The following is a 26,388-nucleotide window of genomic DNA, read 5'->3' as shown; positions in this document are numbered from 1 at the left end:
GGCCAAGTTATACCAAAATTTTAAGAATTTTTTGATATAGATATATAATAAATATTGAGATATCTGAATGAAATTTGGTGGATATATTGGGTGTGTTGAGTTGCATATTTGGTGAGAATTTGAAGTTGGTGGCCATTATAGTTTTGGCGGTGGCCAAGTTATACCAAAATTTTAACAATATTTTAATATAGATATATAGTAAATATTGAGATATCTGAATGAAATTTGGTGGATATATTGGGGGTGTTGAGGGGCATATTTGGTGAAAATTTGAAGTTGGTGGCCACCATAGTTTTGGCGGTGGCCAAGTTTTACCAAAATTTTAAGAATTTTTTGATATAGATATATAGTAAATATTGAGATATCTGAATGAAGTTTGGTGGATATATTGGGGGTGTTGAGGGGCATATTTGGTGAAAATTTGAAGTTGGTGGCCATCATAGTTTTGGCGGTGGCCAAGTTTTACCAAAATTTTAAGAATTTTTTGATATAGATATATAGTAAATATTGAGATATCTGAATGAAGTTTGGTGGATATATTGGGGGTGTTGAGGGGCATATTTGGTGAAAATTTGAAGTTGGTGGCCATCATAGTTTTGTCGGTGGCCAAGTTATACCAAAATTTTAAGAATTTTTTGATATAGATATATAATAAATACTGAGATATCTGAATGAAATTTCGTGGATATATTGGGGGTGTTGGGGGGCATATTTGGTGAAAATTTGAAGTTGGTGGCCATCATACCCAGACAGCATGTTTGCTTGCCGCAAGCTTGCCTGCAGCTTTTATTTGATTTTATTTCGCTTTGGCTTATACACAAAAGCTTATTTCTGCCTAGCGCAAGCTGTAGTGCGGGCAACCCACGCTTCACTTGTGAGACGCTTTTCTTTAGATTGAAGTAAAAAGCCAGCGCGCGTTCGATTTTCAGTTGTTCTCAAAAACCACGTGACGCTGACCTCTTAACTTTCTGCGACAAGGTAGTGTTCGCGTTGTTAGCGTTTTGTTAGCATTCAGCTTGAATAAAGGACAAACAAATATTTTTTAATTGTGCCGTCTAGTACTCTAGTACTCTAGTCCCACGTACCTATAATGTCGCTCTTTATTTTCTCATATTTCGGTAACCATGAGGCATAACGAATTATGGTATTTATGTATAAATCATAAATGTGAACATAGATGGCAGCAGGTTTGAGCCTATTTATTTCGCGAAAGAATACAGAACTGTTGGAGATATTTTAATATAAACTTCAAGTTTAACTTACAGTGTAAACTTTATCTGAACGCTGTGTTTAAAGTATAAACATTTTTCTGCGTTTTTATATAAAAAGGTAGAAATTTCAAGTACTCGCGGCTAATATAGCAATATTTTAGATATTTGTAAGAAGCAACGGCGCGTTGCTTGTCACAACTAAAACATAACAATTATGCTTATTTTAATGTTTTGCAGAAGCGGATTGGAGACTTGGGTGTTTTCACGGTTGTGCATTTGCTTCAATAATTGGGAAATTTAGGGAACAATATATTGTAGCATAGATTTAGTCAGACGGTTAAATTATACGTATTTCATACTGTTTTATCTAAATTCGCTTTATCTGAAAAAGCTTCCATATAACTTGTTTAGCGTGTGTTTCGCTTGCAATAAGCTTATTAAAGCTTGCCATTGATGAGAATACGCTTATAATTGGCTTGCGTTTGAGATAATTTGACTTGCGTTTAACTTGTGAAGGCAAGCTTGCCCCAAGCCTTGTCCAGATGTAACTAAGTAGCTTGCCACAAGCTTGCAGCAGGCTAATTGGCTTGCATAGTATAGCTTGCGGCAAGCTAATTGACCTTGCGACAGCAAGTTTGTGGCAACTTGCAGCAAGTTTAAATTGCTGTCTGGGTAGTTTTGGCGGTGGCCAAGTTAAACCAAAATGTTAACAATTTTTTGATATAGATATATAGTAAATATTGAGATATCTGAATGAACTTTGGTGGATGTATTGGGGTGGTTGAGGGGCATATTTGGTGAAAATTTGAAGTTGGTGGCCATCATAGTTTTGGCGGTGGCCAAGTTATACCAACATTTTAACAATTTTTTAATATAGATATATAGTAAATATTGAGATATCTGAATGAAATTTGGTGGATGTATTGGGGGTGTTGAGGGGCATATTTGGTGAAAATTTGAAGTTGGTGGCCATTATTGTCTTGGCGGTGGCCAAGTTAAACCAAAATTTTAACAATATTTTAATATAGATATATAGTAAATATTGAGATATCTGGATGAAATTTGGTGGATATATTGGGGGTGTTGAGGGGCATATTTGGTGAAAATTTGAAGTTGGTGTTTATCATAGCTTTGGCGGTGGCCAAGTTATACCAAATTTTTAACAATTTTTGGATATAGATATATAGTAAATATTGAGATATCTGAATGAAGTTTGGTGGATATATTGGGGGTGTTGAGGGGCATATTTGGTGAAAATTTGAAATTGGTGGCCATCATAGTTTTGGTGGTGGCCAAGTTATACCAAAATTTTAAGAATTTTTTTATATAGATATATAATAAATATTGAGATATCTGAATGAAATTTGGTGGATGTATTGGGGGTGTTGAGGGGCATATTTGGTGAAAATATGAAGTTGGTGGCCATCATATTTTTGGCGGTGGCCAAGTTATACCAAAATTTTAACAATTTTTTAATATAGATGTATAGTAAATATTGAGATACCTGAATGAAGTTTGGTGGATATATTGGGGGTGTTGAGGGGCATATTTGGTGAAAATTTGAAATTGGTGGCTATCATAGTTTTGGTGGTGGCCAAGTTAAACCAAAATTTTAAGAATTTTTTGATATAGATATATAATAAATATTAGGATATCTGAATGAAATTTGGTGGATATATTGGGTGTGTTGAGGGGCATATTTGGTGAAAATTTGAAGTTAGTGGCCATTATAGTTTTGGCGGTGGCCAAGTTATACCAAAATTTTAACAATATTTTAATATAGATATATAGTAAATATTGAGATATCTGAATGAAATTTGGTGGATATATTGGGGGTGTTGAGGGGCATATTTGGTGAAAACTTGAAGTTGGTGTCCATCACAGTTTTGGCGGTGGCCAAGTTATACCAAAATTTTAAGAATTTTTTAATATAGATATAAAGTAAATATTGAGATATCTAAATGAAATTTGGTGGATATATTGGGGGTGTTGAGTGGCATATTTGGTGAAAATTTGAAGTTGGTGGCCCTGATAGTTTTGGCGGTGGCCAAGTTATACCAAAATTTTAACAATTTTTTGATATAGATATATACTAAATACTGAGATATCTGAATGAAATTTGGTGGATATATTGGGGGTGTTGAGTGGCATATTTGGTGAAAATTTGAAGTTGGTGGCCCTGATAGTTTTGGCGGTGGCCAAGTTATACCAAAATTTTAACAATTTTTTGATATAAATTAATAGTAAATATTGAGATATCTGAATGAAATTTGCTGGATAAATTGGGGGTGTTGAGTGGCATATTTAGTGAAAATTTGAAGTTGGTGGCCATCATAGTTTTGGCGGTGGCCAAGTTATACCAAAATTTTAACAACTTTTTAATATAGATATATAGTAAATATTGAGATATCTGAATGAAATTCGGTTGATATATTGGGGTGTTGAGGGGCATATTTGGTGAAAATTTGAAGTTTGTGGCCATTATAGTTTTGGCGGAGGCCATGTTATACCAAAATTTTAACTATTTTTTAATATAGATATATAGTAAATATTGAGATATCTGAATAAAATTTGGTGGATATATTGGGGGTGTTGAGGGGCATATTTGGTGAAAATTTGAAGTTGGTGTCTATCATAGTTTTGGCGGTGGCCAAGTTATACCAAAATTTTAAGAATTTTTTGATATAGATATATAGTAAATATTGAGATATCTGAATGAAGTTTGGTGGATATATTGGGGGTGTTGAGGGGCATATTTGGTGAAAATTTGAAGTTGGTGGCCATCATAGTTTTGGTGGTGGCCAAGTTATACCAAAATTTTAACAATTTTTTATATAGATATATAGTAAATATTGAGATACCTGAATGAAATTCGGTGGATATATTAGGGTGTTGAGGGGCATATTTGGTGAAAATTTGAAGTTTGTGGCCATTTTAGTTTTGGCGGAGGCCATGTTATACCAAAATTATAACAATATTTTAATATAGATATATAGTAAATACTGACATATCTGAATGAAATTTGGTGGATATATTGGGGGTGTTGAGGGGCATATTTGGTGAAAATTTGAAGTTGTGTCTATCATAGTTTTGGCGGTGGCCAAGTTATACCAAAATTTTATGAATTTTTTGATATAGATATATAGTAAATATTGAGATATCTGAATGAAGTTTGGTGGATATATTGGGGGTGTTGAGGGGGATATTTGGTGAAAATTTGAAGTTGGTGGCCATCATAGTTTTGGTGGTGGCCAAGTTATACCAAAATTTTAAGAATTTTTTGATATAGATATATAGTAAATACTGACACATATGAATGAAATTTGGTGGATATATTGGGGGTGTTGAGGGGCATATTTGGTGAAAATTTGAAGTTGATGGCCATCATAGTTTTGGCGGTGGCCAAGTTACACCAAAATGTTAACAATTTTTTGATATAGATATATAGTAAATATTGAGATATCTGAATGAAGTTTGGTGGATATATTGGGGGTGTTGAGGGGCATATTTGGTGAAAATTTGAAGTTGGTGGCCATCATAGTTTTGGCGGTGGCCAAGTTATACCAAAATTTTAACAATTGTTTAACATAGATATATAGTAAATATTGAGATATCTGAATGAAATTTGGTGGATGTATTGGGGGTGTTGAGGGGCATATTTGGTGAAAATTTGATGTTGGTGGCCATTATAGTTTTGGCGGTGGCCAAGTTATACCAAAATTTTAACAATATTTTAATATAGATATATAGTAAATATTGAGATATCTGGATGAAATTTGGTGGATATATTGGGGGTGTTGAGGGGCATATTTGGTGAAAATTTGAAGTTGGTGTTTATCATAGCTTTGGCGGTGGCCAAGTTATACCAAATTTTTAACAATTTTTGGATATAGATATATAGTAAATATTGAGATATCTGAATGAAGTTTGGTGGATATATTGGGGGTGTTGAGGGGCATATTTGGTGAAAATTTGAAATTGGTGGCCATCATAGTTTTGGTGGTGGCCAAGTTATACCAAAATTTTAAGAATTTTTTTATATAGATATATAATAAATATTGAGATATCTGAATGAAATTTGGTGGATGTATTGGGGGTGTTGAGGGGCATATTTGGTGAAAATATGAAGTTGGTGGCCATCATATTTTTGGCGGTGGCCAAGTTATACCAAAATTTTAACAATTTTTTAATATAGATATATAGTAAATATTGAGATACCTGAATGAAGTTTGGTGGATATATTGGGGGTGTTGAGGGGCATATTTGGTGAAAATTTGAAATTGGTGGCCATCATAGTTTTGGTGGTGGCCAAGTTATACCAAAATTTTAAGAATTTTTTGATATAGATATATAATAAATATTGAGATATCTGAATGAAATTTGGTGGATATATTGGGTGTGTTGAGTTGCATATTTGGTGAGAATTTGAAGTTGGTGGCCATTATAGTTTTGGCGGTGGCCAAGTTATACCAAAATTTTAACAATATTTTAATATAGATATATAGTAAATATTGAGATATCTGAATGAAATTTGGTGGATATATTGGGGGTGTTGAGGGGCATATTTGGTGAAAATTTGAAGTTGGTGGCCATCATAGTTTTGGCGGTGGCCAAGTTATACCAAAATTTTAACAATTTTTTAATATAGATATATAGTAAATATTGAGATATCTAAATGAAGTTTGGTGGATATATTGGGGGTGTTGAGATGCATATTTGGTGAAAATTTGAAGTTGGTGGCCATCATAGTTTTGGTGGTGGCCAAGTTATACCAAAATTTTAAGAATTTTTTGATATAGATATATAGTAAATACTGAGATATCTGAATGAAATTTGGTGGATATATTGGGGGTGTTGAGTGGCATATTTGCTGAAAATTTGAAGTTGGTGGCCCTGATAGTTTTGGCGGTGGCCAAGTTATACCAAAATTTTAACAATTTTTTGATATAAATTAATAGTAAATATTGAGATATCTGAATGAAATTTGCTTTGTAAATTGGGGGTGTTGAGTGGCATATTTAATGAAAATTTGAAGTTGGTGGCCATCATAGTTTTGGCGGTGGCCAAGTTATACCAAAATTTTAACAATTTTTTAATATAGATATATAGTAAATATTGAGATATCTAAATGAAATTTGCTAGATATATTGGGGGTGTTGAGGGGCATATTTGGTGAAAATTTCAAGTTGGTGGCCCTCATAGTTTTGGCGGTGGCCAAGAAAATGTTCTGGTCAGTAAATTAGACACACCCGTCTAGTAGCGCTATAAGATAGTGATTGTAGTCACACGACCCCTAAATATTCGAACTCCAACTTACCAATCGATCAAAATAAATCTTGCTGCGAATAAGATTGAAGATCTGTGCAGTGAATTAAATTATCGTCCGTGCTCATAGAGTTAATATATATTTTTATAATACATTTAGGCATATCATTATTGTCTAAACATATTTTATTCATAAGCAGCGCTTTCTTTTTGTATTTTGATCTGACCTAAAATTTGTCAATGTGAACTTCATGGGATTAAGTAAAAATTACTCAATTGTAGATAGAAATGTAACAACAATTTTTCTGTGACAAAGAGTCTGTGATGGTGGTGCATGTGTATCCTGCTTCGATCCCAAGAAGTGCTAAATGGGCTTTGTTGTGAATAAAATCCGTGTGCGTGGATTTTCTCGGAGTTCTCCCACTTTTTTCATTCCCCCCAGTTCATTCATGATCATAATCATCATCTCTGTGCATACTCGTGGGATATAAATGTACACATTTCATTTTATTATTATGTGATAAATGGTACTTTTGGATTGAACTCCATTATAGCTTTTGATTGATTTTGAATTTTACGTCCCGTTCAGGAGCGAGGCTATATGAGACGTGGACCTACTGATTAACGTGGAATCCGAACCACATGAGCTCCCGCCGGGAATCGAACCCGGGTCTCCCACGCCAAAGGCACGTACGCTAACCGCTTAGCCACGGAGGAGCTCCATTATAGCTTTTGTGCTTAGACAAAGTTGTTAGTGCGTTGAGATTATCTTGACCCATCGAATCTTTTAAATAATTCTACATCTTTTTCAATGTATTAAAATAATGTTTTGATTATGTTGTAATTACAGGCATCGTTAACACTATATCCACAAATTTTGGCATCTCAAAAAATGTACACCTTTCTATTAAGCCATTGTTACTGACAAAGAACAACCCTTTATAGATAATGTTAAGGCTGTTCCCAGGGGCGTAAATAAGGGCCCCGCAGACCCCGCATTGCGGGGGAGCCCGAAGATATCACGGGGTTCCAAATCGTGATGTAGGACGTAGAGAACGGGCCCCATTCCACGTTGTCTGCGGTGTGGCCCCCAAGCCCTTAGTTACGCCACTGGCTGTTCCCTAAGCTGATTGTAACTTTAAAATAAATTGTGAGCAATTTACAGACGATGGAAAATGTTAAAGAATGTAGAAGTAAACCATGCGGTATCTTCAAAACGATATTATGTCAACTTGTACCCTATTTTACGGACTATAAGACGCACTTTTGTTCTTCGAAGAATTGCTTCCAAAATTCAGGAGCGTCTTACACTCGAAATTAATATAAAAATATCCAGTGTTTGATTTAAAATTCCCGCCAGTCTTAAAAATGGCCATATATTCGATGCCGTGAGGAACCTACCTCTATCTGGTAACATTGGATTCAACTGGCAGCAGCAGTGCACCGATGCGACGAACATGAGTTGCTCGGATTCAACGCTTCAACCCTTCCATCACAAAACCAGAACCACAGACTAGAATATACAGACCGTAAACTCTGTGGAAAACTGGAAACAACCGTAGCGCCTCTAACATGAGACGAGGTAACTAACCAGTCGTTCTGTTAGTTGACAACCCATGACGTCACACTCGAAAACCGATGGCAGTCCCAATCCACTTATGTTGAAATATCGTTGCTCACCAAATGTGCAATCTAATAATAAAAATGGCAAAAATGTTATGGTACCATTTTTTTTTAATTTCTAAAAAATTAATATGCGTCTTACAGTCCGTAAAATACGATAATTGTTTTTAGCACTCTCGGTATAGTGCACACATTTGAAGCTCTACAATTATGAGGTAAATTACTCACCAAAATTTCTGAGCTATAGGAAAATGTTTGGAAGCGTTAATTAGCATATATAATTTTGTACGTATTACCATATTTTAATATTTTTTCCATATTATCATTGTCTTCAAGTTCATTCGAAAAAGTGCGTGAGGGTGATGTATAGACTTAATTATGCACATACTAGCATTGTTGATCGCGGCCATTAGTTAGGATTTGAGTTTTTCTTTATTTAGCAATCCCACGGTTATACCGGTTAGGCTAAAGGAGACGGTGAAGATGAGAGATGAGTGAAAATGGTGGAATGAAGAAAGTGGGAGGAAACGGGAGAACCCCGAGAAAACCCACGAGCGCGGTGTTTATCCACCACAAAGTTCACTTGGCGGGGGCTGGGATCGAACCCGGGACCCCAAGCACCAGAGGTGAACGCTCTACCACTGAGCCACCGCGGCCCCCATTCTTTATTTAGCATCTAATAGGAATGGTAAATAACTGTTTAATCATTTGTAGAGAACGAATGTTTTAAAAGTTGAAAATTTCTGATGATTTTACTATTGTGAGTGGCGTATTTACAATTTTGTTTCGGGGGGGGGGGCTTTGCTAACTTTTGGGGGGTCTTTGCCTGAAAATGTGAAAATTCTGCAAGATATTTCATATACTTTACTATATTAAGTAAGATTTCAGGGGGGCTTAAGCCCGGAAGCCCCCCTAAATATGCCACTGACTATTGTGAATGGGCGTAAGTACAGTATTTCATTCAGTTCAAATATATCTATTATTGGCTTAATTATATTTTCACACTTTTTTTACAACCGTATTCCATTATACGAGCTATCTAGGCGTTTTTCCTTCGTAGGTATTCACTTTCACATGAATGCTGGACCTATTTCTCAGTATTTGCTTTGTCAGAAATAAATGTAGAAAATTTCTCAAAAGCTCTTTCACTAGTTACAGCACTTATATATCCTTTTATTGCAAATGTTGTAAAGTATATTTATATTTAAGAATATATCTGAAAAAAAGCTTAAACAAGTGATTTTTCATTTTCCAACAAATTTTTATACGTTTCTGTATACATCTGCTTCACTTATATTTTTGTTGTCCCAATGTGTTTCATTTTGAATTTTCTTCAAGCATTTGATCAACTCTTTTTATTTTCATCGATAGGTGGCACGGTTGCTCAGTGCTAAACCGCTCATCCCTGGTGTATGGGGTCACATGTTCGATCCCCGGCCACGTTAGCTTTTGGTAAAGTCTGTGTTTTTCCCGGGATACTTCCGTTTCCCTACATTTTCATTCCACCAATTTTTCTATCACCATTCACTTGCCTTAATCATCGTCTCTCTTAGGCGGAAGGGCATAAACGTGGGACGTTAAACAGAAAGATTTCCTTTTCACTTTTATTGATGAAATTTGTAACTTCAGTTGAAAGTCTATTTTATTTCACATGCTGCCGGAATCGTTCATGCCGTAAACCTCTGATCAGATACTATGGTTTTATTTATTTATTTATTTAACAATTTCCAGAAGCCATTTTACACTGGATATTCAACAACAATAACAATGGAAAGGATTTTGGAAGGTATCGGCCAGGGCCTATTTAGTAGGTACCATCCCGGCATTTGACTGGTAGGACTGAGGGAAACCCTGGAAAACCTCAGTCAGGATGGTCGGCAGCGGGATTCGAACCACGACCTCCCGAATGCGAAGCCAGCGCTCTACCACTTGAGCTACTTCGCTCGGTTTTGACGGTGATGTAAAAAATAAAAAAAAATAAAAGTAAAGTGAGATAATTTTAATGGTATTGACAAAAGAATACTATAATGCGAGTAATTGTTGAATGGAAGCGTTTCACTATCAAAATTAACTTGTTTCCATGACAATGAACAAAAACTCCCAAACGAAAAACATACTGACATAAAAATTTAAGTAGCACCTTGAAACGCACTCATTATTCCACTGCAGTCTGAAGTGTCTTCCACGAGCTTCTCTTTCAAATCAAACGGTTTCTTTATTCTTCAACTTTTTTAAGAAACTGAATTTTTTTTATTAACGCCTTAACTACGTAATTCCTCTGTAGACATGTGGGTAAGACAAGAAAGGAACGCATTTTTGTTTGCCATCATGTACGTACCTCAATATTATAACGAATTGTTGATGAGACATCAGTGTGTGCTGCTACAAATTTCGTTGAAATATACGAGATTTATTGTACTCATTATTTCATTTTGAATTGCATTGAACGTGTTTGTGGGCACGGCAACCTTACGCAAATGATTACTGAGTACATAATCTAAACTAGCAGTGGAAGCTAGTTAATGGATTCTGCAAAGTTTCGAAATGTCTATTAACCTTTTTAATATGTACATATTTTTAACAAAACGTATGTTTCTTGACGGAAACTTTATACCTCTTTTGAGGTCGTGTGCAAAAGATACAAGTGCGCATTCGAAGTACGCTTATTTCCGGAGCTGACGTCACCTAGTGTGCGTCAAAAGATCCAAGTTCACAAGTCTGAGAGTGCATAGAGCGTAGAGTGCGAATATGTATACTACGTTAGTACAGTTTTGTGTTTAACATGGCGGTTCCACATAGTGGAAACAACGTTATTGCCAAAATCATCTATTAAAATTTTAAATGGGATATTTTTAACAATTATTTATTGAGGTGAATAGTTTTGCTAGTTATCGTATGATAATTTACTTGACAAATATGCAAATTAGTGACAAGTGGAATATAAAAATGTTATACAAATAACAAACATACTTATGTTATATTTCCCATTCTACAAGCTTTGCTTTTAACACACTACTAAACTACTAATTTGATTTAAACTACTCGCTGATCAAAACAATAAATTTATTGAGGCTCTTGTTAATCTGCGCATGTGACATCCGAAATGACAAATATTTGCAAATGTAGCAAAGCTGAAGCTGTTGGTATACATGAAAGAAATACTTTTAAAGTTTTCCATTATTGTCAATATTATGTTTAATACAACTGAAAAGTTGTTCGTGTAAAAACAAAGCACTTGTTTGTTTCCTAGCTCGCGATATTCTCCTTTCTTTTGTTATCAGTGTTCCATGTTCCACCACGATGAGGCGCTGGAACGAAGTAGGGATCAAGAGTTAGTTTGATGAAGTGCGCATTATCTAGTGTGCACTCCATTTCTACAGTTCGAGTGTGGATGCTTGAAGTGTGCACTTTGTACTTTTGGACACGGCCTGGATTTAGAATAATCAGTTTTTTTCTATGATATTTAGAAATTCAATTTGAAGTTCACCGTGGTTCATACCGATCTTTATATTATTTTTAAGAGAATCGAAACTGTGAGCAAGTATTTTGAAACGATGTCAAGTCCTACGAAAACACGAAAATCAGAAAATCAATTCGGAATATTAGAGCGGAAATTAAGCTATGTACAGTATCGGCTCGAGAAGCAAGTTTAGTTCTCAGCGATTTCCGAATTTCAATACAACTTGGCATCATTTCCGATTTCTATTATTTTTCTGGGTCTAAAAGATAGTAAATGTGCGAGAACTTGACATTTATGTTTCTTGTGTGATATCACTACCTTTTGAAAAGCATTTACGATGATTTATTTAGTATCTAAAGCGCAGATAGACTACTAATTAGTGTACTATTGTGGGTCGTTAAACTGAAAATTTTGTTTCATTTCACTTCGTTAGTGTATTAAATAGTGATGCTGACGGATATTGTAATGTAAAGTAAAAATGTGGTTCACAAGTTTTCTCTCTACTTTCTTTATTATATAAGTTTTTATGCAATTTGTATACTAAGTCATAAATAAGCAATGTTTTTAATAACCTTTTACACATACATATAAAAGTAGCTCTAGTTGGAAACTGAGTAACTATTAATTCCCTTGGATTTAAATCTCCGGGATTTGTAGCCCACATTTTTCGGACGACAGAGTGTGAATGTTACTAAAACCATATACAAAATCTTTGAAGACTCAAGACTGACTGTTCATATGAAGACTAAAGTGTTCACTTAAAATTCATCATGATGTTGATAACATCAACAACTGGTCACTGACAATGTCCAAATAAATACGATAGTTCATGTTTAAATCCCTTGTACCGTACTGTTACCTACAAGACGAGACGAGACAATAAATACGGTTTCCTTGTCTAGTTTCGAAAATTTTCTCGTCTTGTTTGTAAATTTAATATATGAAGTAAATTTACGTCCTGATTTTTCTCTTATGTTAACTCCACCTACAACTTATCAGAATCATAACCGTTACGAGAAGTCCACGCAGGGTGCGATATAACAACACGTCATCAATCTACGTATTTTGGAATTAATGCCAGGTCACTTCCTGCAACTGACAAGCTTTCTGCTCCACCGTATCCCGCTAACCTCTTTGTTTTCTCCTACGATTTCTGTGTTTGATATCATCCATTAATTCTAGTCTCCTTTTCTCCCTCCCTCTCTTTCCTGCCACAATACTTTCTAGTAAGTCACTCATACAGTTCCTTCTTAGCCAATGTCCCAACCACTTTCACTTTCTCTTCTTAAAAATATCTAAGATTCTTCTTTTCTCTCCTCACGATTTATAACAACCTCTGAATCGTTTTCAGTCCACCCAGCTATTTTTTTCAATTGTTCTCCATACCAACATTTCGGAAACTCCCAGTCATTTTTAATCACTTTTGCGTAATGTCCATGTTTCTCACCCGTACAGTACAATACTCCACACGAAGCATTTTACTGTTTTTCCTAAACTATTTATTTAAGGTTGCACAAAATAGCATTTACTTCCTCGTAAAGGCTTCTTTTGCAAGTCCTATCCTTGTTTTTATATGAAATATATTCACTATTTTAGTATATTGTGTAATAACGTGCGTATGTTTAAACGTTGAAAAACACTCTTAATTGTGGCCGTACACTTACTATCAATTTATAGTTTTCATACTATGAGTGTTGTAACACTACAATGAGTCCATAAAGTCCTGCAGTAAAGTAAAACTCTATAACTTGGAAACTACGTAATGTATTAACAAATACTTTTTGATGTACTTACATAAAGGTTCAAAGTTTTGTTTCAGCTAGTTAAGGTTCATCACCAAACCTCCAATTGTGCACCATTCACATTCAAACACTCTTGCAGTCTTTTTGGGAAACCAAGAATTGCGTGTTGGCGGCGCTCCTCTGGAATGTTGAAAATCACATAAGTTATTATGTTCTTGAGATCGTGCAGATTAGCTGGCTTCTGCGAATACACCTTGGTCTTCACGTGTCCCCACAGTCAGTAATCACAAGGCGACAAATTTGGTGATCTTGGAGGCCAAGGTGTGGGTCCTTTTTGGCCAATCCTCTCTCCTTAAATTCTTCGTTAAGAAACTGTCGAATTTGAAGGGCATAGTGCGGGGGTGTCTCATCTTGTTGCATGTGGACCTCATTAAGGATGCCTAACCTAGTAAATTCTGGCAAAAGGAATGTCTGTAGCATGTTCAGATAATTATTACCATTTACCGTCTCTTTCTCGAAGAAAAAAGGGCCGATTAGTGATACTAGACACGGGTGACAGCTTATTTCGTCGCATTTTTAATCTTTTAGAGTGAAATCATACATTAATGGTCAGCTAGTTACTGACACTAAGACATAAAGAAATACGGATCGATGACTTGATTTCCAGGCTTCTTCCCATAAAAAAAAGAGAGAAAGAGAGGCCTAGGGAGTCCAGAGCCTACGAAATACTCTCGCCTATCGGTGATTTTCAGAAGAATCTAAGCGAGTTCTGTCGTTTCTTCCCACATTCACCACTTCACCATTTGATCACCGGCTCGTTAGTCTACAACAGCATAACCGTAGAAAGTAACACTGAAAGATTTAATTTCTTTTTCCCAAACGAATGTACAATATTTTGCAGATACACTACGTGTGTAAAATTGGCCAAATCACTTCTTCGAATTCGAAAAACTAGCATGCCAGGAATTAGTGATAAATTAGTGCCAATTACTGCTGGTTTTGCTGAGATGTTAGGGCACACGAAAACTGGCTGAGCCAAGTTCACTCTGGCCTAACCACTTTCCCAGAATCGAAACCTGTTTACGTCAGGAATTAGTGCTAATTTAGTGCTAAGTGCCCGAGTCCCACAATAAGTAGTGGTCTCGTGAAGAAGTTAGAGCAGAAAAAGTAACATTGCCAATTTTGCATTGACCCAAGCACTTTCTCTGATGTATGATCTAGAGCTATGCACTATATTCAGCATTGCTCTGTTTCAGCTGAAGATTAAGAAAAATTAATACAAATAACTTCTTATCTTCTATGCTTTTCTTCCCGGTTTATATAGAACCAAGATTTCTTTACCTTTTGACTCTGATTCATGACTTTACGGGAATAAACAGTAGAAATCAGTAAGTGCGAAAGCCATGATCCGTAAACTCATGATAGGCAAAAACTACGCAATGCAAAGATACAGTAATATTTTACTACATTATTATCATGTTCTTTCAAGCCATCTTTCTACTTAGGTGGGATCGGCTTTTCGGATCACAGTCTTTCACCTCTTTCTATTTATGTCCACTGTGATATGGTATCCACTGTGATATCGTATCCACAGTGTTACCATCGTATCCACTGTGATACCATACTGCTCCATATCGTTCTTCGTCTTTGTCCCGTTTCGCGTTCATTTCACATTCAGTTTTATAGCATCTACTCAGTGAGCTTCATATTACAAAGGTTTTCTTCTTACATGCCCGGGGCCGCGGTGGCTCAGCGGTAGAGCGTTCACCTCTGGTGCTTGGGGTCCCGGGTTCAAACCCAGCCCCCGCCAAGTGAACTTTGCGGTGGACAAACACCGTGTGCGTCAGTTTTCTCGGGGTTCTCCCGTTTCCTCCCACTTTCTTCACTCCACCATTTCATTCATTACTCATCATCACTGTCTCCTTTAGCCTAACCGGCATAACTGTGGGACGTAAAACTCAAAGATTTCATTTCATTTTTGTTACATGCCCAAACAACTTTAGTCTACTCTTTCTAGCTGGCCTACTACTGGTCTCACCTTTACTGTTCCCCAATTCACTTCGGTCTTAATTCTGTCCTTCCGCGTCACTCCAAACATCTTCCTCTTCGCAATACGCAACTTCTGTTTCTCTCTCTCTTCTTTGTCTACCAACATTCTGCTACGTATATAGTGGTAAGTCTCACTACGGTTTTGTAAAGTTTTTCTTTAAACCTTTCTTTTAAATAATACTCCTGCCACTTCCCTCTGTTTTGTCCACCCGCTATTAATTCTGCTATTTATATCTTTCTCTATTTCTGAACTTTTCCTGCTATGTTGATCCCAAGTGCTTAAATTTCTTCGTTATAACCAACTCAAGCGCTTGCTTTCAGTTTCGTATCTGAATACCCACCTTTCACCTCCTGTTAATACGTTGTCTAAAATGTCCGGTAAATTCTCTACTTTCTTCAGCATTTGACGGGAGATGTCAAATCGTTTTTTTTTGTGTGTGTGTGTGTGTGTGTTTGTGTGTGTGTGTGTGTTTGTGTGTGTGTGTGTCTGTGTGTGTGTGTGTATATATTTGGTCTAGGAATTAATTCGTGCGGTTGGTACGCACACATTGAAGCTGTAGTACAAACACAAAATACATAAATACCTTAAGAAATATATTGTCCATCGCTAGCCACCACTTTCGCCCATCTGTCAGGCAATGTACGGATTCCGTGGCGAAAGAAGTCCTCATCCTTGGAAGCGATCCAGTCAGAGACCCATGTTTCGATATCTTCTGAAGAAGTAAACCGCTGTCCAATCAAATCGTTGTTCATGCAATCAAACAAGTAGTAGTCCGAAGGAGCAACGTCTGGTGAATACGGCGGGTGGGGTAAAACTTCCCATCCGACATTTTCTAAATAGGTTTTGACCGGTTTTGCGACATGTGGGTGAGGGTTATCATGTTGAACAATAAGTTTATCATGTCTGTTCTCCCATTCTGGTCGTGTTCTGGCCAGAGCTTGCTTCAAACGCATTAATTGTCGTCGATAACGTTCTCCATTCATAGTTTCACCCGGTTGCAGCAGCTCATAGTGCACCACACCTTTCATATCCCACCATATGCACAGCATAACCTTTGCACAGTGAATATCTCGTTTTGGTTGTGATGGACCTGGTTCACCTGGTTTCACCCAGGCCTTTTTTCGTTTAGGGTTCTCGTAATGGATCCACTTTTCATCACCCGTAATAATTCGATGCAGAAACCCCTTTCTGCTCTGTCGTTGAAGCAGCAATTCGCAAATGGTTTTTCGTCTTTCAACGTCTCTGTCTTTCAATTCATGTGGAACCCAATGTGACATCTTTTGAATCATTCCCATGGCTTTCAAGCGTTTGGAGACTGTTGTTTGATCAACGCCTAATGCTGCTGCAAGTTGTTCCTGCGTTTTACACGAATCCTGCTCGAGCAATGCTGTCAATTCTTCGTCTTGAAATTTTTTTGGCTGTCCAGCTCGCTCTTGGTCTGCCAAGCCGAAATCACCACTTCTAAACCGTGCAAACCACTTCTGACACGTTCGCTCAGCTAGAGCATGGTCACCATACACTTCCACCAAAATACGATGACTTTCAGTCGCACTTTTCTGCATGTTAAAGTAATGCAGCAGGACACCCCGCAAAAACACTTTATCAGGCACAAATTGCGCCATGTTCACTTAACTACAAACTGGTGTTGTTGACGCTTTAATCCACTGCCCTATAGTACGAACGATACGCGATGACAGGGGTTTGCAACACATGTGTGGATACACGGAACTGTGGGACGCTCCGTTCGTTGCGCCATCTCTTGTCCACCCGCAGGAATTAATTCCTAGACCAAATATGTGATTCAGCACTTGTGGCACAAACTTCGCAGAAATACTGCGCTTCTTCAAATCTTCAATAACAGTTTCATGACTAAATTAAGTTCTTCGGCTATGATCCTCACACTCAAACGACGGTTTTTGGTCCAAAATTTCTTCACTTCGATGGAATTTTAGTTCACACGAGTAGTCGAAGGACGTCCAGAGCGTTTAGAGCGGAGAATTCTGTGGTACTTCCGCAACAATTTTTATAGAGGTAGTTTGTGAGCACTTCAAATTATATGCTAGTAGCCAAACTCCCTCTGTAAAAATTGTTGCGTGAGTACCTTAGTATTCTGAAACATGGATATTTGGATAGGGCACATATTAGTTCCTAAGTCTTGACCCGACTACGATACGTCCCATAGTTTTGGACATTTAAGCTGGACCTTTAAAATTCATTTTTTCATGTTTTTGGCTGCATATAACTCCGAAAGGAAGCATTTGTGCACCCAAGTTGGTCTATACTTTTTGTCTTATCTTTGAGTGAGGAATCACTTCCCAAACATTGTCAGTGTTGTTTTGAAACCCCCTGTATACGGCAATGAAAATAATTGTATATTTGTCTACTTGTGGTACAGGTTTTCTTTTGTACTTTTTGATATTGTGATGCTCACTTTCCTTGTAATTGTTTGCTTTTTTTAATTACAGTATTTATTTCCGACCTTCTTTTCCCGTGTTGGACTAACTTTCGTGATAAACTACACTTACTGAAGGGTTATAACTAGTGGTCAATAGATAAAGTGTAAAACACCTTTCAACTTCATGCAACGTGATGTTGCTGCAGTTGCTAATAATACATCACTGCATTAAGTATATCACGATATTAAAGTAGACACAGTTTAAAAGAAAGCCACATGTTCACAAAGGGAATTCGCTGTTCAAGATAAAAAAAGAAAGAAAAAAGTGTCATTGACAAAATTTTGGCAACAGTTCTTTTTCAGTTTATTGCCTGTTAGTTAGTTTTCAAGGGAGAGAAGAAACAAACAGGACAGTATGGAAAGTAGATATACACGGGGGGGGGGGTGGCTTCCCTTTGTGAGCTGTCTTTAGACCAACCTTTACACTGCATACATATACTCATATTTTCACAAGTGTTCGTTCGTTTTAATCATAATTCGGGAGTTTCTTTTCGAAAGGAAAAATGCTCACAATTGCTGATTTTACAGAATGTTTCCATTTGGTAGGAACTTAAAAATTGTGATTTCTACCAAAAATGTTTCCATTTGCAGAGGCATGCACGCAGAATTTTTCTTCGGGGCAGGGGCGGAAACTTTCTTATTTTATATATATGTAAAAGAAGTAGCTCTAAGTAGCAGTATTACAAAACACAGTCCCCCCGAAATCCGTCCTGGATCCACCCCTGCTTGGGGGTTCACAGTTTGTGGGGATCCAATGCTACAAGACTACGTCTACGTAAAGCGCTGTTATTCTGCACCCATAAAAAACGTTAAGTACAGTAAAAGCTTCTTATTTGCGCTTCCTTCATTCGCGTTTTCACTATTCGCGGACTAAAAAAATGCGACCCAATTCCTATAATCGCGGCTAAAGATTTCTTTATTCGCGAATCTAATCAGTACGTACATAGATACTAATAAAAAGGATTCCAATAGGTATCCAACCCAATATCCTTTGTAAACGCCGTCAAATGGACTAATAAAATGTAAAATAGACCTTATTACAGCTTTGCCTAAAGTATGTTGTTAAATGATATCGCCACTCTATTGGTTCGGACTTTGACATAAGCCACCTTCGCCGCGTTCGGCGTTTTTGAGAATGTAAACAAACAGAATGAAAGCAACCTTATTACTCAATGAATAAAGTATATTTTTAAATGCCGCTACATTATTAGACGTTCTGTCCTTTGGTAAGAGCCGCTTTGTGTATTTTATTGTTTCGTCTTTCTGGAGAGTCGTTTGCATCCATATCACGCTCATTCAATGTCAACGAATCAACTGTACGATCGATAAAAAAAATCCGAAGATAAAATAAGGTCGTCTGTAGCTTCAACTTCACTGTCAGCGAAAATTGTTCGTGATCCAGCAATAGAAAAAATGGAAGAGGCGTTTTCATTATGGATCGAAGACCGCAACCAAAAAAGGGTGCCCCTGAGTGGTCCAATGGTTCGGGAGAAGGCAAAGCATCTTTCGCTCATTTTAAAGAACCTGATGGTAGTTATAGTAGTGAATGTACAGATGGAGAATTTCAAGCATCGGAAGGTTTGTTCAATAAATTTAAGGTGAGACAATCATTGCATAACATTAAAATCGTTGGAGAAGCTGCATCTGCAGACACTGCTGCAGCAGAACGATATCAAGAATTTGCAAACTTAGTAGCTGATGGAGGATAAAAACCTGAGCAAGTATTTAATGCAGACGAAACTGCACTGTTTTGGAAGAGAATGCCAAACAAAACATTCATTTCTAAAAGCGAAAAGTCTGCTCCTGGATTTAAGGCAGCAAAGGATAGAGTTACACTGCTGATATGTTCTAATGCATCTGGAGATTGTGTCATTAAACCACTGATGCTTTACAGATCGTTAAATCCTCGGGCTTTAAAAAATCAAAACAAAGTCGACCTGCCAGTGTTTTTGGCGTGCAAATAAGAAAGCGTGGGTTACAAGCGCTATTTTTTTGGCTGGTTCCGGAATTGTTTGTTTCTGAAGTTGAAACTTATTAAAAAAAAATAGACTTTAAAGCAGTTCTAGTTTTGGACAATGCACCAGGTCATCCTCGCGCACTTGAAACTATGCATCCAAATATAAAAGTGACATTTTTACTTCCCAACACGGCTTTGCTTCAACCTATGGACCAAGGAATAATCCAGACCTTTAAGCTCTATTACATTAGACGAACCTTCAAAATCGTATCGGATAATATGTAATGTAATCCTGATATAAATGTTATGTAATGCTGGAAGAAATTTTAACATAGCAAAATGCATCGTAAACATAAAAGAATCATTGGAGAATTGAAGCTACATACATTGGTGTCATGCTGGAAAAAACTGTGGCCTGCTCTGACTGCGGAAAATGACGAGGAATGTGTGCAAATTCAAACTTTGACTGCAAACATAGCCGAAATTGCGAATGGAATAGGACGAGATGGGTTCGAACAGATAAAATCAAGTGACATTCAGGAATTGTTTGAATCACAAGATGAAGATTTGACTGAAACCGACTTGGAGGAAATGTTAAATTCACAGCCCATTGAAGAAGAGGCTTCAACAAGCACTGGAAACGTGACATTTAATTTGAAAAATCTTAGTGAAGGTTTAAGAATGGCAAATGAGCTTTGTGATTTCTTTATGAAAATTGATCCGTCTATGGAACGAAGTCTTATTTTTAAGAGGCAAATTGCTAATGCCACTGCTGAATATCAGTCTGAATTGAAGGAGCTTTTAAAAACTGCCAAGCAAGAAAAAATTATAAAATTCTTCAAACCATTGTCTAAGCCTGAAGATAATAATTAATCAATATGGTCAAAAACTTCAATTACAGTAAATTGATTTTTTATATATGTATTTGTTTTTTTTTTTTATTTTGTCACCTAGGAACGTATGCCCTATAATCCCATATAAATTACCATTCTGTATTCACGGTTTCTGTATTCGCGGCATATTTATGGAACATATACCCCGCGAATAAAGAGCTTTTACTGTAATATCGTTAAGTATTGCCACCTATATTCTCCAAATTTTTTATAAGGAAAGAAAGATTACAAATGAAGTATAAGATAACAATTTTGGGCTACATCAACCATTTCTCTGCTTTACCAAGTTTGGGACTCCGGACGCACTGGACCCTCCAGGTGGGTGCCCTCCTACGTTTGCTTAAATATTGTTGCATAATTCGGTAGGGCTCACTCTAAAGATTCAAAAACTGTTGAAAAGTTAATTTCGAAAAAAATGACATTATTATAATACTAGCATATATTACCCGCTTCGCTGGGTTGAGCACATCTTTGTATCTCATGTATTTTGTTGCAATTATTTTTTTATTTATTTAGTACATGTTAACATTATTTTGAAAATTACCGTCAACGATATTGGTTCAATGTTGTTCTTTATTATATTTCTTCTTCGTTTCGAAAAACTTTTTCAATTCTATGTTTATACCGTATAATGCTTCCACATGGCTTATCACCATCTTTAAAATTTCATTTAATGCGATGGTTCAGATGTAGTTTAGCGTAGCTCAGTGCATTTCTTTGTAGTTGATTTTATTACCTAGAAATCAACTTCTAAATATATAACTAAGTTATTCGCTTATATCAAGGATCTTATAAAGATAGAGGATCTGCCCTTACAACAAAATCTTGAAGCCATACGTCACAGTTTCGCCACCCCCACTCCGCCCAATAGGATCGCAATATTTTGATCCAACAATCATGACGGAAACGAAAGTAGCCAATCAGACGATGGCAGAAACGAGAGTAGCCAATCAGACGTGCCGATTCTCGGTTGCATTTGGCTCCACCGATTTAATAGGATTAAGATATATATGGGTAGATCCTCTATTTATAACATCCTTGGTTTATATACCTATATCGTTTCCGAAAAAAAATTCATACCTTTTTATATTTATATCTTATGATACGAACCATGTAGCTTGTCACCAAGTTCCGAAGATCATATAATACGATGTTGTAGATTGATAATAACATAACATTTTATGCTGAAGTATGATGTTCCCCTTCCTCAATCTCCCAAGTGTCGCGGCTGAAAATGGATTTAAACAGCATCAGAAATGTCACTGTTCAGCTCGGCGACCGCAAGAATTATAGATTCAACACCAATATCGGTCATTTTTGACCATATATATATATATTCGACACTAATCCCCCCATATAAATATATATTTCCCCCTCCCCCATGTTGCGGGCAATGGCATCGGAAGTGTCACCGTTCATCTCATTGACCTCCAAAAATGTGGATTCAGCACTAATATCGGTCTTTTCGATGATTTTTAAATATCCGTTCCTCCCCCTCCTCCAAGTTGCGGGTTTAAATTTGGATTTAATCTGGATCGAAAGTATCACTATTCATCTAAGGGACCCAGAAAACTATAAATTCGACACTGATTGTGGCCATTTTCGATCACATATACGTATATATATATATATATATATATATATATATATATGTAAGGGCGGATCCAAGGGGGACTAAGGGGCTATAGCCCCCCTTGACGCTCAAATTTACACTGGATAAATTGGACTTCAATCCTGCTTTACACTGGATAAAATGGCAAATTATGGTTTAGCCCCTCCCTTGATCATATCGTGGATCCGCCACTGTATATATATATGTGATCCCCTCCCCAAGTGGGGGGGCTGATTTTGAATTTATACCGAATCAAAAATGTCACTGTTCATCTGAATGACCCCAAAAACTATGGATTCGACATTAATATTGGTCATTTTCGATCATTATTATATATGGTTCCCCCCTTGTTCCATGCTGCGGCACACGGCATCAGAACTGTCACTGTTAATCTCAGCTACTCCTAAAACTATAGATTCGACACTAATATTGGTCATTTTTGATCATTTTTAAATTTATCTCCCCCTCCCCCTACGTTGCATCGTCAAAGTGAATAGCCTAAAACCAGCCCAGCCCCGTACCTCATCCATGTTACAAATTTGATCGAGATCGGTCGGACGGTTCAGGAGATTTAGGGTCACAAACATAGTGATTTTCAATTTTATATATATAGACTATATTTCATGCATTTAACTAGGTTCTGCCTATGTGTTAGCTAACAAACTTAGGGCATTATAACTAGAAATTATCTTAGATACGTGAATACCTTTCTTAATTCAGGGACCAGTGTACAGTTATGATGTCTAGCAATAAATTTGCCCAATTGATTCGTGTACTCCTACTTTAGCGATTGAGTCTTCATTGGAATTACTTAAAGTTATATTTTCATTCACTTCTACTGCATTTGCCAAGGATCTTATAAAATAGAGAATCTGCCCTTACAACAAAATCTTGAAGCCATATGTCACAGTTTCGCCACCCCTACTCTGCCCACTCTGCCCAGTAAGATCGCAATGTTTTGAGCCAACAATCATGGCGGAAACGAAAGTAGCCAATCAGACGATGGCGGAAACGAGAGTAGCCAATCAGACATGGCGATGCTCGGTTGTTTTTTGGCTTCATTGATTTAATAGGATAAAGATACGTATGGGCAAATCCTCTATTTATAACATCCTTAGAATTTGCCAAGAAAAAATACCTCACTTAACAACATCTAAGTGGAATGATTTGCTCGACATTAGTAAGCATAGCTTCCGATGAAGATTGATATATCGCACAAACAAACCATGAGAAAATGGAGACTTTTGTAGGGAAAATCCATTCTGGAACGTAAATTCCTTTCTAAATGCTTTTCAATGGAATAAGATTCGACGAAATACAAACTCATTTCTGCCAAACGTGCCCAAGTGGGTAGGTATATGATAATAGATCGAAACATAGCAAACATTTCTTCACCAATGTAAACAATAAACATAAATGAAACGACATGACAATTTAGAATTTTATTTATTGGTACTCAAGACTCCAGCAGGAAAAATATCCGTTACGCTTCATAGTTTAAAGTTGTTGTTTTAAGAGCTAAGTTTTCAGATTGATGACTTTATTTCCAGGAGCCATTGCTGTATCTTAAGTCCTACTTCTTTCCAGAAATAGCATGCGATACAGCGTTTGCACTTCCTCCGTTCTTGGAAATGGCGTTGGATTCAGCTACAGCATCCCCTGCATCTGGAAAGAAACAGGAAACAAAAATTGTTAAATGCTTATTGACAAACTGTACTACGAGGATATTTCCAAAAGTTTACGCTAAGACAGTGGAATATCGCGCTACTGGTAGCAAGACATTCCTGGCACATAGTGCCATCTACGGAAGAAATAATATAAAAGTTTCAACTGCCTAACTGTGTTAGTTCGTTGGAGAGAGCGACTTGAGCAGTGCGCTAATATCTCATACTGTCTGACAATGCTTCACTGCACACTAAGGTGAGCGGAAAAAGTTCCAAATCTTTTCTTCAAATTGTAATGCTGCCGAAAAGTTACGAATTGGGAAAACTACAAAGGAGTAACAAAAATGAATAAAATCGGTTTATATGTTCCGGTCCGGTGCCGTATTTGTTCTTAAGTTTGCCGAAATATGGGGAAGATCATATCTTTATGATACTTTTTAGCATTTCCAAATTCCCAAATGTAATTGTTCAAATTCTTATGATTAGAATCACACAAAATAATGTTTAAATATTATTGAAGTCCATCAACATCTTCCATTCACTTCAAAATTAATGAAAGTTTGAAAAACAAAATACAAATAAACATAGGGTCCATATCACAGTTCAAGGAAAAAATTACAACTTACATCTTTTGTTTTCTTTATTGAATACAAGTTTAAATGTTTAAGAACAAATAATTTTAGACCATTATTAACGTTCATAAGTCCAAGGAACTTATGTTGAACAATTGAACACCTCCGATTTCACTCATCCTTAGCGGAAGGTAATTTGAAATCTGATTTATTGCCGGTTGCAGCATTGAGCAAGTTACAACGATCGCCTGAATTGACAGCCGTTGCGCGAGAGGCATACCTCAACCGATTTGAGTAGTATTATTTTTATTATTAATCATTATCGGTTTTAACAAGATTCGACTAGAGCTATTACATTTAACTGTTGACAAGTAAGGTAAAACATTATTATTTAAAAATGTGAATTTGTCCAAATGCTGGCAAATTTAAGAGCATATGTGCGATCGACATATATAAACCGATTTTATTTCGTCGTCTGAGATTCACTACCGCTTATCTCCAATTTTGGCGAATTTGAGTTTTTGATAACATTAGAATCAGTATAGGATGACGCACAATTTGGTTAAGTAGTACACCTATATCACGACAGATGGCTCTGTTATTTCCTATTGAGGCGGAACCTAGTTTTTAAACAGTTTTTGTCACTCCTGTAAAATCGGCGAAATGTTACTTACGCCATGTTGAAATCTCAGACGACGATTTGTTTGTTTCCTCCATTTTAGTCTTCCCAATTCGCAACTTTTCCTTTGTATTAACTAATTAACTCTATGGCCTATGGAACTCGGAGGTTCAATGCCACGTTCACAAAAGCTCTCCACTGACTTCTATCCGTAGCTAACTGCATCCAGTTTCTACTTTGTATTCTTATTTCTTTGAGATCCATCTTAATATTTTCCTCCCATCTGCGCCTAGGTCTTCCTAATGGTTGTTTTCCGTTTAGTTTTCCAGTCAAGACTTTAAAAGCGTTTCTACTTTCTTCCATTCTAGCTACATGACCTGCCCACCTAAGCCTCTTAGACTTGACGACCTTAACAATGTTGGGTAAACCATATAACTTATGTAATTCCTCGTTATGAAGTTTCCGCTATTCCCCATTCCCGTTCCTCTTGGGTCCGAATATTCGTCTAAGGATCTTGTTCTCAAATACTTTCAGCCTATGTTCTTCCCTCAGAGTAAGTGACCATGTTTCGCAACCATACAGAACAACAGGCATGATTATCGTTTTATATATTTTAAGCTTCAAATTCCTCGATAGAATTCGCGACGACAAGAGATTTCGAACCTAATAGTAAGACGAATTCCCTGCTTTTAGTTGACATTTAATTTCTTCGTGAATATTATTTTCGTCTGTTAATATTGATCCTAGATATTTGAAAGTACCCACTTTATCAAAAGTATTATTTAATATTTTAACGCCTGCACAATTTGCCGTATTACGGTCCCGACGCACTTCCATGTATTTAGTTTTCCCTGCATTTACTTCTAAACCCATGTCCCTGCAAGCGTTTAATAAGATCTCAGCATTTCTTTCTACTGTTCTCATATCATCCCCTATTAAATTTAAATTTCCTCTTATTACGACTTCTTGTCCACAAGGCTTTTTTCGTTTATTCTGTGGCTGCGCTGAATGCTTTGAAGAGATTAGTACCCACCCTAGATCCCAGATTTAGCACTGGAGCCTTGTCAATAATCAGCCGTGTGAATTCGAACCTGTGATGACGTAAACGAGTTGAAAGCACTGTAACTGATTCAAATGACTTCTCCAACGAACAGATGCATTTAAACAGTTGAAACTGATACATTATTCCTTGCATAGATGGCACCACATGGCATGAATGACTTATTACCAATGACGCAATATTTAAGTATCAGTCCTTAAAACTT

General features: G+C 36.7%; 1 protein-coding gene and 1 long non-coding RNA gene across 2 annotated transcripts in view; one reads left to right on the top strand and one right to left on the bottom strand.

Moving 5' to 3' along the window:
• Positions 1-26,388, top strand: part of LOC145676375 (solute carrier organic anion transporter family member 74D-like) — a 261,508-nt gene that overhangs the window by 129,768 nt on the left and 105,352 nt on the right. The window lies entirely within an intron of this gene.
• LOC145676376 (uncharacterized) overlaps positions 23,723-26,388 on the bottom strand; it is a 55,364-nt gene continuing 52,698 nt past the window's right edge. Inside the window, exon 3 of the long non-coding RNA XR_014129386.1 lies at positions 23,723-23,933. This is a non-coding gene — a long non-coding RNA (uncharacterized LOC145676376). The remainder of the gene's footprint in view (positions 23,934-26,388) is intronic.

Source organism: Thermobia domestica, unplaced genomic scaffold, assembly GCF_964235325.1.
Source record: "Thermobia domestica unplaced genomic scaffold, izTheDome1.hap1.1 HAP1_SCAFFOLD_119, whole genome shotgun sequence".
In the NCBI taxonomy this organism is placed as follows: Eukaryota; Metazoa; Arthropoda; class Insecta; order Zygentoma; family Lepismatidae; genus Thermobia; species Thermobia domestica.
Note: the sequence above shows the minus strand (reverse complement) of the source record. Positions and strands in the feature narration are given on the sequence as shown.